Here is a 13,974-nt window from a genome sequence, read left to right as displayed (position 1 = left end):
ACTTGCTGAGCCAGCAATATTCACAACCCAAGTATGGATAATATATTCTCACTTCCAGCGCTTATTTATAAAACCTATGCAATTTTGTTTTAACAGTAGTACACAAAGACTACCAATTATTTCCAGCGTTTTCTGTAATTTGTGATCTGGATAACAAGTTTGATCCACTATTACTTTCTTCCAGTAGGTTCCCTTCTTCAAATCCCCAAATGTCCTGTCATTTTTTAACCATTCTTTTTCCCTTTAAATGCCCCATACAATTTCTTTGCTCATTATTTGCTGATCTTATTCTTTTTGGAGCTTCTAATCCCCATCTTCCATCTCACTGATATTTTGCTTAAGATTTTTTTTTGCCAATCCCATCATTACACAAGCACCTTCTAGCCAAATTCAGTGGATTAGAAATCTACACTGAATTTTTCCCCTGAAGTAATTATAACTCCTGCTGAGATCAGTAACTCGGCACAAAGCATGAAGAACTGATTTGGCTCGGCACCACAGTGAACAACACATTTACCAAGAGAGCAATTTATGTAGGTTGTGGTTGGCTATTTGCATGCTGGTATTCTGTTTCTATGGTCCTTTAAGTTATTCTCTATTTTAAGACTGAAAATGAAAGATCATTGCACTATTAATGCTTCAGCAATATAGCTCTATTTTATAAATAAGTAATATGCATAATTTATAAAACCATATTTTAAACAGTGATTGCAATATAGATTGGTATACTGTAAATGAAGTAATTATGTCTCAGTCAATGTGATTTAATAATAAGTGGACATATTCTGTAAGGGACCTGTTCATATTTTATGAGTTCATAAATCCACATATTAAATTACAATTACCTCTATTTGCAGCTCCCAGAAAATGCAATAATTACAACATAAAATATGGAATAATAAACAGAGCCATCTGTGGGATTGGACTTATGTGCCCTATCAAGTAAAATTGACCAGAGCTACCCTTACTTCATCCAAGAAACAGCAGCTCCACACACCTAGCCAATAAAATGCCATGATAAGCATCTGAAGGGTTAAGAAAACCTCCCTTAAGCTGACACTGCTTGTTAAATATGGCTTAAACAAAAAAAAGGTTTATTGTCCTTTTGATCTTTGAAAGTTTGAGGTGGAGGTGCAGAGTGGGTGAAAGAAGAACTTGCAGTGCATGTTCAGTGGAGTTGACACCAGTAGGATTTTGACTCTTCCCTCAGGATATAAATGTCAATTATTGCCTTGTTGTCTTGCTGTTCTGCAGACAAAAAAATGGAAATACTGTTTGTAGGAAACATTTGAGGCTAAGTGGATAATTTAAAAGTTATATCCCTTTCTTTTGATTGGGCTGGACAGGAATTTTTTAACCATCCAAGGTTAGCCACTCCAGGTGACTTAGATTTAAACAATTATAATCTCTTCACGGTACTATACATCTTGCATAGTTCAAAAAGGTGAAAGTTCAAAATGTCACCAATTTTACTCTCCCTCATGAGCATTCTGAAACAAGTACAGTATATGTACTTTAGTAATAGAGTTTCACCACATAGAAATATACCCTTCAGCTCAGTGGTGTCACTAGTGTTGGTGTCACCCTGCGCACCCCCCCCCCCACCCCCCACCATGGACCAAGTGTACGCATGTACCGAGCAAAGAAGAAACAAGTGAGTTTTCCTAGTATGTTTGGGGTGGTGACGGCACTGAGCAGTGGAGGGAGGGTGGGGGGCTCTGACTGGAGCGCATTAGAAAGTTCAAAATGTCAATTAGCACAGTCTTAGCCTTAGGTATATTGATATATGTAAACTAGGCTTACGAAAAATGTTTTTGTTGCAATAACTAAATACAGGGATATTTTTATTAAAAAATAATAAATTTCTGCCGAAACACTGCACAAATTTTTTTTATAGGCACATCCCCCAGTGACACCAGTGCTTCAGCTCAACTTGTCGATGCTGACCAAGCCAGTTCTAGTTCCCTGTCATCAACCCATAATCCTCTAACCTTTCCTATCTATGCACCTGTATTCTAGATGTCATCATTAAGATGCCATAGTATGAAAATGACCGTTTTCTGAATTGGGATTTTAACTAACTTCAAACACATAACTGTTGAAAAATTTAATGAAGCAAATGTACCCGTTTAATTAATTGTAAATACATAAATCTTCTTTTGGGCAATGAATAAATGTTAATGTTTGTTAACTTTATTGTTTCCAAACTATCATTCTTACCTTTGCAAACATGGATTTGTTATTCTTTATTAATTGTTTAATGCAAATTTTTGATTTTTGAACAGCTGTACATTTTGACATTGTCAAAGTGACTGGATAAGCTTTCATCCTGTTGATTCTGCTGGGACCAGTTACAGTTCCCTCCATAATGTTTGGGACAAAGACACTTTTTTTTCCCCCATTTATTTGCCACTGTTCTCCACAGTTTTAAATTTGTAATCAAACAATTTACATGTAATTAAAGTGCGTATTCCAAATATTATTCAATGTTATTTATATTCATTTTGGTGTGACCATGGTTTGACATTTTTATAGTCCCCTCATTTTAGGGCACCATAATGTTTGGGACATTTGGCTTCATAAGTGTTTTTGTGATTACTCAGGTATGTTTAATTTCTTCATTGGTGCAGGTATAAGGAAGCTCAGCTTGTTTCTAAGTTTTTGATTGTCTTTGGAGTCTGCAGTTACCATTTTTCAACATGTGGACTCGTAGAGTTTTGCCAATGAAAGTCAAAGAAGCTATTCCGAACCTGAAAAACAAGAATAAAACAGACATTGCCCAAACTTTACAATCACCAAAATCAACAATTGGAACATGATCAAGAAGGAGCGTACTGGTGAGCTCCGTAATCACAAAGGGACTGGCAGTCCAAGGAAGGCTTCCTTTGGTGATGACAGAATCATTCTCATAATGAAGAAAAATCCCCAAACATATGTCCGAAGATCAGAAACACTCTTCAGGAGGCAAGTGTGGATCTGCCATTGACTACTGTCTGCAGAAGATTCATGAACAGAAATATAGGCTACGCTGCAAGATGCAAACCACTTGTTAGCCAAAGAAAAGATGGTCAGATTACAGTTTGCCAAGAAGCATTTAAAAGAGCCTGGAGAATTCTGTAAAGAGGACAGGTTTTTTTAAAAATTTTTCACACTATGAACCGTATTAACCAAAATACAGACAAATATTTCCCTCTTGAATATACACAGTGTCATTTTCTCCCCTTTTCCCCCCCCTCCCTTCTCTCTCTCCTTCCCACCCCCTCCCTACCCACTAAATGTTCAACATATACAATACAATAAACCCATTAAACAATGTCATCACACAATGAAAATAAACAAGAAAATTGTGTCATCTACTTTTACACACTGGATCAGTTCATTTTGTCTTCTTCTCATTCTATCATTTTAGGGGGTGGAGGTCCACGGTAGGCCCTCTCTGTTGTGTTCCATGTGCGGTTCCCAAATTTGTTCGAATACTGTGATGTTATTTTTTTTAATTATATGTTATTTTTTCCAATGCAATACATTTATTCATTTCCACGTACCATTGCTGTACTCTCAGGCTCTCTTCTGATTTCCAAGTTGACATTATACATTTTTTGCTACAGCTAAGGCTATCATAATAAATCTTTTTTTGTGCTTCATCTAAATTGAGGGCTAGTTCTTTACTTCTTATATTACTTAGAAGAAAGATCTCTGGGTTTTTTGGTATGTTTCTTTTTGTGATTTTATTTAATACCTGATTTAGATCTTCCCAAAACTTTTCCACTTTCTCACATGCCCAAATTGCATGTACTGTTGTTCCCATTTCCTTCTTACAGCAAAAACATCTATCTGATAATGTTGGGTCCCATTTATTTAACTTTTGGGGCGTGGTATATAGCCTGTGTAACCAATTATATTGTATCATGCATAACCTCGTCTTTATGTATTTCTCATAGTTTCGGTGCATAGCTTTTCCCATTTTTCATTTTTTATCTTTATGTTTAGATCTTGTTCCCACTTTTGTTTGGGTTTATAGCTTATTTCATCGTTCGCTTTCTCTTGCAGCTTGATGTACATGTTTGTTATAAATCTTTTAATTATCATTGTGTCTGTAATCACATATTCAAAGCTGCTTCCTTCTGGTAACCTCAGCCTGCTTCCCGATTTGTCCTTCAAGTAGGTTTTCAGTTGGAGGTATGCAAACATTGTACCGTGAGTTATTCCATATTTGAACTTCATTTGTTCAAAAGATAATAAATTATTTCCCAAAAAACAATTTTCTATTCTTTTGATCCCTTTTCTCTCCCATTCTCTAAAGGAAAGGTTATCTGTTGTGAAAGGGATTAGTTGATTTTGCGTCAATAATAATTTTGGTAGTTGGTAATTTGTTTTTTTCCTTTCTACGTGAATCTTCTTCCAAATGTTGAGCAGGTGGTGCAGTACTGGTGAACTTCTATGTTGCACAAGCTTTTCATCCCACTTATAAAGTATATTTTCTGGTACCTTCTCCCCTATTTTATCTGGCTCTAACCTGGTCCAATCTGGTTTTTCCCTTGTTTGATAAAAATCTGATAGATATCTTAATTGTGCTGCTCTATAATAATTCTTAAAGTTTGGTAGCTGTAAGCCCCTTTGTTTGTACCATTCTGTTCATTTATCTAGTGCTATCCTCGGTTTCCTTATTATTTTCTTTAGCTCATTGAAGAATTTCTCTGTTAAGGGAATTGGTAAAGAGGACAGGTCTTGAGGACAGATGAGACCAAGATTAACCTGTATCAGAGTGATCACAAGAGCGAAGTGTGGTGACATAAAGGAGTTGATCAAGATCCAAAGCGTAGCACTGTTGCAATGGTATGCATCTTAACTTCATCCACTTTGCTGCCAACTTCCACCCTGATCTCAAATTCACTTGGTGCATCTCTAGCAACATTCTCCCTTTCCTCAGGGAAGGGAGAAACAGAGCTGGGGGTAGGTGATGGGGGAAGAAATGGCGGGGGGGTGGGGGGGGGGGGTTGGGGTTTATAAGAAAAGCCAGACACGTCAATATTAATGCCATCTGGTTGGAGGGTGCCCAGTTGGAGGTTGAGGTATTGTTCCTCCAATTTACGAGTGGTCGCCTTCTCCCATCTCTGTCTCTGCCTTGCCTGCCTTCTTTCACAGAGACATGATAAATTCTCACCTCTCCACTTATCATAGAAGGGTTCCGGCCTGAAATGTCAGCAATATATCTTTAATTTTATGGATACTGAAAGACCAGTGGAGTTCCTCCAGCATTTCAGTGCGTTTTTACTGCAATCTCAGTGTCTGCGGATTTATTGTTTCACCCTGTTGCTTTGCATATTTGTTCATTTTAAAATAAAATTTGCATCACATTCATCTCAGTTAGTGTTTGCACAGTTTGTTTATAAAGAATTGTATATGCAAAACCTGAACTTACGTCATCAAGTGTGCTATTGTTACATCCCCCACAGTTTAATTATTGTGCAAATAGATACAAGGACTGTGTGTGTATTCCTATAAAGTTAAAATGATTTCACTGAACCCGAGAATGAAATGATGACAGATCGCTTCACATTCTATTAACATACAAATGTGCTAATAATTTTAAACAGGTGAAAATAGTTACAGAAAAAATATCATAAAATGTGTTGAAATATTCCGATCAAACTCACGCTGTACATTCAGTCATGAGCCATTTCCAAATTTGACAGAAATTTCAGATCAAGTTTCCAGCACTGTTCAACTGTAGCTGTTCTAAAATCCAGACGGCTCAGGGATTAGGTTGGTCTGGATTTTTGGATTTTTCGGATTCTCAAGGCAGTACTTTTAACATTAAAATGTAAGGAGGAATAAAGAAGAGATGCTTCATTTAGTAAAATGAGCAGTTTTAAAGAAAAAAAAATAAAGTCAACACTTGACAAAATATAAACATAATTTTTTCACTGCAATAAAAGTGTGTAATGCTTAAAATTATGTTTTAAAAAATGAACATTGTAAAAGGAAAATACAGTAAACAAATACATTTCTTTGTAATAAGTTTACCTGTATTAAGCATGGTGGTTTGTTGCTACTGTGTTTCTTTGATGCTTACGCAGGCACACATGCACATAACCCTCTCGATTTAAAAAGTTGGAGTCTTTTTGAAAAGTCCAGATTTTGGGTGGTCCGAATTTTTGGCATCCATACTTTTGGACTTGTACTGTGAATTGACCAAAAATACAATATAGTCGATGTTTAGTCTCATTTCATCTGAGAAATTACCTCCCTTAGTTTGAGCTTTCATCTACAAAGTTCAACCTATTTAACTTCAAAGTTAACATTATCTAAGTACAGTGGGGGCTTCTTTCAGCAGGACGATTGGATATTAGACATCCTGAGATGGCTATGACAAAGTTATAATCTACAAAGCTGGTTTCGTGCTGGTTCAGTACAAGTTGCCGAATGGTGAAGTTGAAGTTCGGGTTAGTTCTTCAGTTGGTAGCCTCAGAAATAGCCAGCTGGGACACATTAAAGTGATTGCACGGCACTGTGCTAGCTCGTGGTCTTCCTAACAGCAACCAATTTCGAGTGAATACAATCCTCATGTTGATTTAATGTGCCATTTTAATAAATAGTCACTTTGCCATGTTTACACTGCTGGAACTGCAAAGCTCTGAAACATTGAAACCCTATGTGGCTTTATTTAGCTTGTTTCACAAAAGCCCAACATTCAAGCATGTTTATTCTGGGTTCTGGAAAAAAAAAGACTTGCATTATTACAAAGGGTATAGGGTAGATTGCAAGAAACATTTCCCCTCACTAGAGGAGAAAACTCCAGGACGTAGATTTATGGTAAGAAATTTAAAGGGATCTTTTTCACCCAGAGAATAACAAGTACCTGAACACCCCTTCAAGATGCCTGTAACCCATATCTTGAAGAAGGGCTCATTTATATCTATTTACCTCTTATGTATTCTGTGAGACCTGCTGAGTTCATTGAGCTTTTCTGTAATTTCACTGTCACCTTTGAGATTAAAGATTATTTTTCATGAAAAATGAAATTGAAGTGGACAAGTTTCTGGTTGTATAAATTGTAATGGATCAATGGTAAGACAAATATTCACCCAATCACAAATATTCCTTCAGTCCCATCCCTCCATATGAACTTGTTTTCTCACTTTTCCAAGTCTGAAGTATGGTACCAAGTTTCATCAGAAAATTAAATGGAAAATGTTTCCATCCAACTCATTATAATTCCTCACAATAATGTTTATCTGAGATTCTCAGCAGAGCAGTATAAGATGGCTAAATGACATTGCCAGTATGTGTTTTGTTGGTAATCCCTTAAAATGACCATACCTTGCAGTAGGATATAGCATCACTGGCAGCTTGAGTGCAGGGACCAACCATCACGCACCCAGACACAGAGGACGCTGCTGCGCCTCTCCTCCCCGAAGACTTCCCTCAGTTCGAAGGCAGCCTTTTCTGCAGCTATCCTATTTCTCTGGCTGCTATGGTGCTTTCAGATCAGACACACTGGAATCTACACTGGTGGAAAATGATAATGTCTTCAAAACAAACACAATGTTGTTTTTAGCTCATTTCTACAGGGGGTGTGACAGCCCCATGCACAATGCATGTTTTGTGCACTTAAAGAGGATGAAACATCATTTCTAGGTGGCCTTTTCTCCTCAACTCAAGAGTTTTTTTTTCCCCCTCACACAATAATGCCCAAATCAACCACAATTTGGCAAATAATCAGGCAGCTTTGTCTTTTCAGTCTGGCTCCAGATGTTTAATTGACTCCTGATTGCTGCTCACAAATGATTTATAGGATTTACTGCTGTTTCTTTCTCATTGGTTGGTTGATGACATGGGAAATAATTCCAACTCTTTTGTTGACAGTCTCAAGCTGATGTTGTGAATATGCCAGCAGTATCCAAAAGTAACAGCAGTGTTAAGATGGCTAATGTAATATCATTTTCAAATGGATTCAGGTTGTTTTTAAATCGAGTTATGCCTTTTTTAGTACACAGTATGACCTCAACATTGGCAAAATCAAACGCCGATTGGGTGATGTCTGCGCTCTGTCTGTGGGCTTAGGTTTGTGCTTCCTGGAGCCGATCATTTTAATTCCCTTCATTTGTCCCATTCTTTGTCTCATCTATTGTCAGATTGAAGCTAAGTATAAGCTTGAAGAACAACACATCATATTCCTCCTGAACATCCTTAAACCTAACACCATGAACATCATTTTTTCTAATTTTATGTAACCCAAATTTTTATATTGATCTACTGTTTCCGTCTCATTTTCATCTATAACTGCTTATATTTTTCTCCTCCATTCCCCAACCCCTTCAAGGATCTTTCCTTCTTCCTGACTTTGCATTTCTCCCACCCCATCCGTTTTTGGTTCCTCTTCATCTTCTGCACTCCCCCCCCCCCACCACATAAGGGATATATCACCCCCACCCCACCCATGACCCGAAACATTGATGGAAATGAACATTTTACCAATGAATATTGTCTGACCCAGTGAGTTCCTACAAAAATTCACTGAATGCTTGCCATTTTGTTAGCCATGTTCTAAGCTTATTTCTGCACATCAACTCTTTCTCCATTACTTTGATGACAATATTAGTGCTGCTTCCTGCTGGGCCACCACCTTCATCCTGCTCTAAAAAGTTCACCTGGTCTATTTCCAACTCTTCCCTTCTTTTTCTGGATTTCTCTGTTGCATCTAATGATATGGACTTGTCTCTGATATCTTCCATGAAAAAAAACAAACCCTATTTCTACCTTCAGGTTGAAGGTACAGAAGCCTGGAGAGCAACCCTGCGAGGTTCAAGAACAGTTTCTTTCCAACAGCTATCAGGTTCTTTGATTCTCCCCTTGTTATACTAATCAGGGACTGCTCCAACACTAATTAAAAGCGGCCTGTCTCCAATATTGTAATGCCACATTTTTTTTCTTGCATCATTATAACTGTGAGAAGGAAGAGGGTGGGAGTTCTTCTCTCCTTTCCTCCAGCTCCCCAACTTCTTCCTTTTCTTCTCTTTTCAGAGATCTATCCTTCTTAGACTCTGCCCTCGCCCCCACCACTTCTCAGCTTTCTCTTACCTGGATCCATCTATTACCTCTTAACTCCTCCCCTTCCTTCCTCCTCTGCCCTACCTCCTCTCCCCCCCCCCACCTTCCTGCTCTGCTCTCCTTCCCCCCCCCACCCAAGTTGTTTATTCAGACATCTACGTGTTTTTCCATATTCCTGATGAAAGGCTCAGGCCTGAAACACCGGCCACCTTTTACTTCCTATGGATATTGCATGATCTGCTGTATTTCTCCAGCACTTGTATGCACGGCACTAGAATTCAGCATCTTGTTTAACTCATCTGTCCTGCCCACCTTATCTGTGATTCTTTCAGCAATGTATAAATGCTGAGGAGGTTTGTTTGTGTGTCTGGAATCTTATCTTGCTGCTTGGTGTGAAGTATTCGGTCATGTGGAAGTGGTTACAAGATCTGCTGTACACTTATCTGGTTAGCATGGAGTAAGGAGGGTGTGACAATAGCACAACACAGCTTGGTCTTGGGGCTGATTCCACCTCTCCCATACATCTCATTCTTCCAAAAGCAGAGATGGCTTTTTTTTTGGGTCCTGTTGTCGACTCTATCGTCAATATCGACTGAGAGAAAAAGTGAGATATGTAGATCAAGGCATTACCTTGGATATAGATTGGGTGTGGAAATAGTGAAGAACAGGAGGGCAGAGGAATGCAGGAAAGATGAGATGAAATTAAATTAATTCAGATCCATTAAGGTTTTGTTTAAAAAGTATCATTGCGGGCTGATATTTTCATTGTGATTTTCCTATCTTTTTTGACCAGGAAGAGTCAGGTTTTTGTTTAATGGGCCTCTTTAACATAGCATTCAGGCAGTTTTGGTTTGTTCATCACTTTTCTCTTTCCATCTCCTTATTTTTTTTACTTTCTTTTGCATTTTCCCTCTGTATGAATGATGATTCCAATTCACATTTATTGCCAAATGTTCTGAAGTACAGGGAGAGCAGTCTAGCCAGTCAATTCATACTTAGGAAAGCAATAAAAATAGAGTAAAGGGTACAGAGTTTCATAGAGGGATCATTTGGAACTGAGCAAATGCAAAGTGTTTTTACCAGGATAAGGTGCATCCAGGAGTCTGAGAATGTGGGAATGACATTGTCCTTGAATTTGGTGGTGTGTGATCACACATTCATTAATCTTCTTCCCAACAGGAGGAGGGTGAAGAGAGTATGGCTGGGGTGAGATGTGTTCTTTAATGTTGGGTGCTTTTCTAAGGAAGTGGGAAGTAAAGGTGAAATTACTAGGGGTGGAGGGGGGAGGGTTTGAGAAATGGTCTGAGCTGCATTCACAATTTTGCATATTCTTGCAGTCTTGGGTGGAACAGTTCCTGTACCATGCCGTGATGCATCTCAAAGATGACAGTGAATGTTCCAATCCTTGCATGTTTTTCCGGGTTTGACTCTCTACAAGCTATTAAAATCATTTGAGATTGATTACTTGTTAAAAAATACTATTCATTCTCTCAAAATCCTTTCCTTTTGTCTGCTTTGTCATGTTTTCTTACTTGGTCTTTTTAGCCATAATTTCCACAGCCACACACCAAATGCTGGAGCACCTCAGCAGGTCAGGCAGCAAACCATCAAAGGCAATAGTCCACATGTTGGGCTGAAAACCTTCAGCAGTAACAGCAAGAAATGGGCAAAAGCCTACGATTCTTGAATAACACTTAACTTTCGAGTCCCTTCATCAGTCTTTTGCATTTTATGTGGTGTCTGTAAATGTTCACAACAAACACACTCATATTTTCCATCTACTTTCAGATCTCTCCCTTTGTTGCTTCCAACCTTCTTTAAAAGTTGTTATTTTGCTATCTCTGCAATGCATCTCCAAAAAAAATGCAATGCTGTTCAAAAAAACATGAACATATAAGAGTTCATGGAATAGGGCCTTCAGTTCATGATGTCAGAACTAATCAACCATGATGCTAATCTAAACAGATCCCACCTGTCTGTCTGCTATTAAGGTCCATATCCCTTGATACCCTGCCTGTACAAGTACACACAAAGAATTGCAGAGCTATGAATATGACTCAGGTCATCATACCAACCAACCTCTCCTCCATCGACTGTCTACACTTCCAGCTGTCTAAATGTTTTTTTAAATGTTGCTTTTGTATTTGCTTCTTTCACATCCACGGCACCTATTCCAGCCACCCGCCATCTGCCATTTTCTGGGTAAAAAAAACCTTGCCTCCAAGATGTCTGCTAAATTTACCCCTCTTACCTTGAAAATGTGTCTTCTCATACTTGAAATTTTCATTCTATTAATGCTTTTATAATTTTACATTCTTCTCTCTGTCCATCCTTCAACGAAATCAATCCCATTTTGTCCAAGCGCATCTTATAGGTAGACTTTCCATTCCAGGCAACCTCCTGGTGCACCGTCTCAAAAACTTCCACAGCCTTCCTGCATGTCTCTTGCTTCTACACTTCCTTAGAAGCCTAATGTCTCTCACCAATTTTTATTGATGCATCATAGAAAATATCCTGTCCAGATGCTTCAGTGTTCAGTATGGGAACTGCTTTACCCAAATCCCCCAAAAATTGCAGAGCTGAGTTCAGTTCAGGCCATCACGCAAACCAACCTCTCTTTCATGGATTCTGTCCACACTTCCTGCTGCCTTGTGAATGCAACTTACATATTAAAAGACACAACCTACATAAGTCTTGCTCTCTATTTCCCCCTCCACTTGAAAAGTTAGATGAATTTGAAAACACACACCTCCAGATTCAAGAACTTTCCTCCCTGCTGTTGTCAGACTATTGAATGGAGCTCATACTGGTAAAATTATGTTGTCCTTGCACTGTTTTAACTGAACATTTTTCTGTAAAATCATACTCTACCCTTTTGTTTAATTTTGCACTCTCTGTTATACTTAATTAGGGATTAGCACACTGGATAGCATGTTAAACTCAGATCAGATGACATACTATTTAGTGTCCTGTCATAAAAAATGTAATATTACACAAAATTGCCAGGCAGACGCAGATTTTCTATTAGTGTTGCCTATTTCCGCTTATAATCAGAAAATAAGAACGTAAGAAATAGGAGCAGAAGTCGGCCCATCAATCTTGCTCTGCCATTCAATAAGATCATGGCTGATCTGATGATAGGCTCATCTCCACCTACCTGCCTTTTCCCCATACCCCTGAATTCAACCTACTATGTAAAACTCTATCCAACCTTGTCTTAAATATGTTTACTGAGGTCCCCTCCACTGCTTCAATGGGCAGCAAATTCCACAGATTGACTACCTTCTGAGAAAAGCAGTTCCTCCTCATCTGCATCATAAATCTACTACCCTGAATCTCAAGGCTATGTCCTCTAGTTCTGGTCTATCCTACCAATGGAAGCAACTTACCTATCTCTATCTTAACTATGTTTTACATAATTTTATATGGGTCTTTAAGAAACCCATGGCGGGTGAGCAGTGTAAGAAGTACAGCCACCACGCTGAAGGTCGTTAACGACAGTTTTTATTTGAATTTGGTGCATGCCCCTTGAAGGACAGCGTTGGATCAGTCACCACATGTGTGATGATGTCACAATCGCTGCCCCGGGGTGCACACCACGTGGAAGGTTTGAGTGAGGAAGGAACCCCCAATGGCACCATCTTCCCAGGGTTGCCCCGCCACGAGGCGTTACAAGTGGAGCCGGTTTGCCGAGCGAGTGCATCACCACACAATTCCCCCAGAACCAGCTACACGTCTCATTGCTTGGGCAGGTGGCCCCGTCGCTTGGGCCTGGCCATCTGCACCAGCTGCGACGTCCAGATGGGCTGCCTTCAGGCAGTCCACCATGAAAAGTTCCTCCCTTCCCCCAACATCCACTGTGAAGGTTCCGCCAGACCGGTGTAAGACCTGTACGGACCCTCATACAGGTGCTGTAGCAGTGCCGCCTGCAGTCCTCTCCAAAAGCACACGAATTGGGCAAAGTCGAGTTCCTTGGGGAGGCGGGCCAGCCGAGTGCCATGGTGCACTGGGGGTGGGGGAGCCAGGGAGGCCAGTCTCTTGCGGAGGTCCGCCAGCAGGTTCGCGTCCCCAGTGTCGGGTTCCGGACCGAAGAACTCGCCGGGCAGGGAGAGTGATGCGTCATACATCATTTCGGCCACCGAGGCTTGCAGGTCCTCCTTGGGTGCCGCCCTGATCCCGAGGAGGACCCAGGGTCATTTGTCTACCCAGTCTGGTCGGGTGAGTTTGGCCATGAGCGAGGACTTAAAGTGCTGGTGGAACCTCTCAACCAAACTGTTGGACTGCAGATAGTAGGCTGTGGTGTGGTGGAGTTTGACCCCCAGGTGTTTTGCCATTTGGATCCACAGAGCAGATGTGAACTGGGCACCACTGTTGCTGGCGATGTGCATCGGGACTCCGATCCACTGGCTGACCAGGGTCCTGGCGCATGTCTCCGCAGAGGCTTCCTTGATGGGGATGGGCCATCTCGTGGCTCGGTCCACCACCATGAGTTGGTAACACGCTTCCCAAGACACCGGCAAGGGCCCAACAATATCTACATGGATGTGCTGAAACCTGTGAGCCGCCGAGTCAAAGTCCTAGATGGGAGCCTGCATGTGCTGGTGGACCTTGGAGGTTTGGCACCTGGTGCAGTTCCTGGCCAGCTCCACCACCTCTTTCTTAAGCCCATGTCATATGAACTGCTCTGCGACCATCCGCACAGTCATCTTTACTGCGGGGTGAGCGAGGTCACGTACCAGACTGAAGACTCCAGTGCAGTGGGACTACCGGATGCAGTATACCTGTTGAAACGTCACAGAGCAGCATGTCCAGGCTGTTGGGTACTTGGACGTCCTTGAGTTCGAGGCCTGAGATGGCGGTCCGCAGGGCTTGCGTCTATGCATTGGTTCACTGGGCCTGGGCTTGTTGTGCATAGTCCAT

At 40.4% G+C, this 13,974-nt stretch overlaps 1 long non-coding RNA gene across 2 annotated transcripts; it reads right to left on the bottom strand.

Moving 5' to 3' along the window:
* Positions 1-830: 830 nt before the first annotated feature.
* LOC138753226 (uncharacterized) lies at positions 831-12,539 on the bottom strand. 2 transcript variants are annotated; one of them, XR_011351043.1, is made up of 6 exons: positions 12,444-12,539; positions 7,324-7,512; positions 6,028-6,184; positions 5,658-5,808; positions 2,689-2,750; positions 831-1,248 (listed from the first exon to the last, which is right to left on the bottom strand). It is a non-coding gene; the product is annotated as an uncharacterized lncRNA (long non-coding RNA). The 2 variants fall into 2 exon arrangements; XR_011351042.1 differs by lacking the exon at positions 831-1,248 and having other exon boundaries at positions 1,552-2,750.
* Between the last annotated feature and the right edge of the window lie 1,435 nt (positions 12,540-13,974).

This window comes from Narcine bancroftii, chromosome 1, assembly GCF_036971445.1.
Source record: "Narcine bancroftii isolate sNarBan1 chromosome 1, sNarBan1.hap1, whole genome shotgun sequence".
Lineage (NCBI taxonomy): Eukaryota > Metazoa > Chordata > Chondrichthyes > Torpediniformes > Narcinidae > Narcine > Narcine bancroftii.
This window is presented reverse-complemented; position numbering and strand designations above follow the sequence as displayed.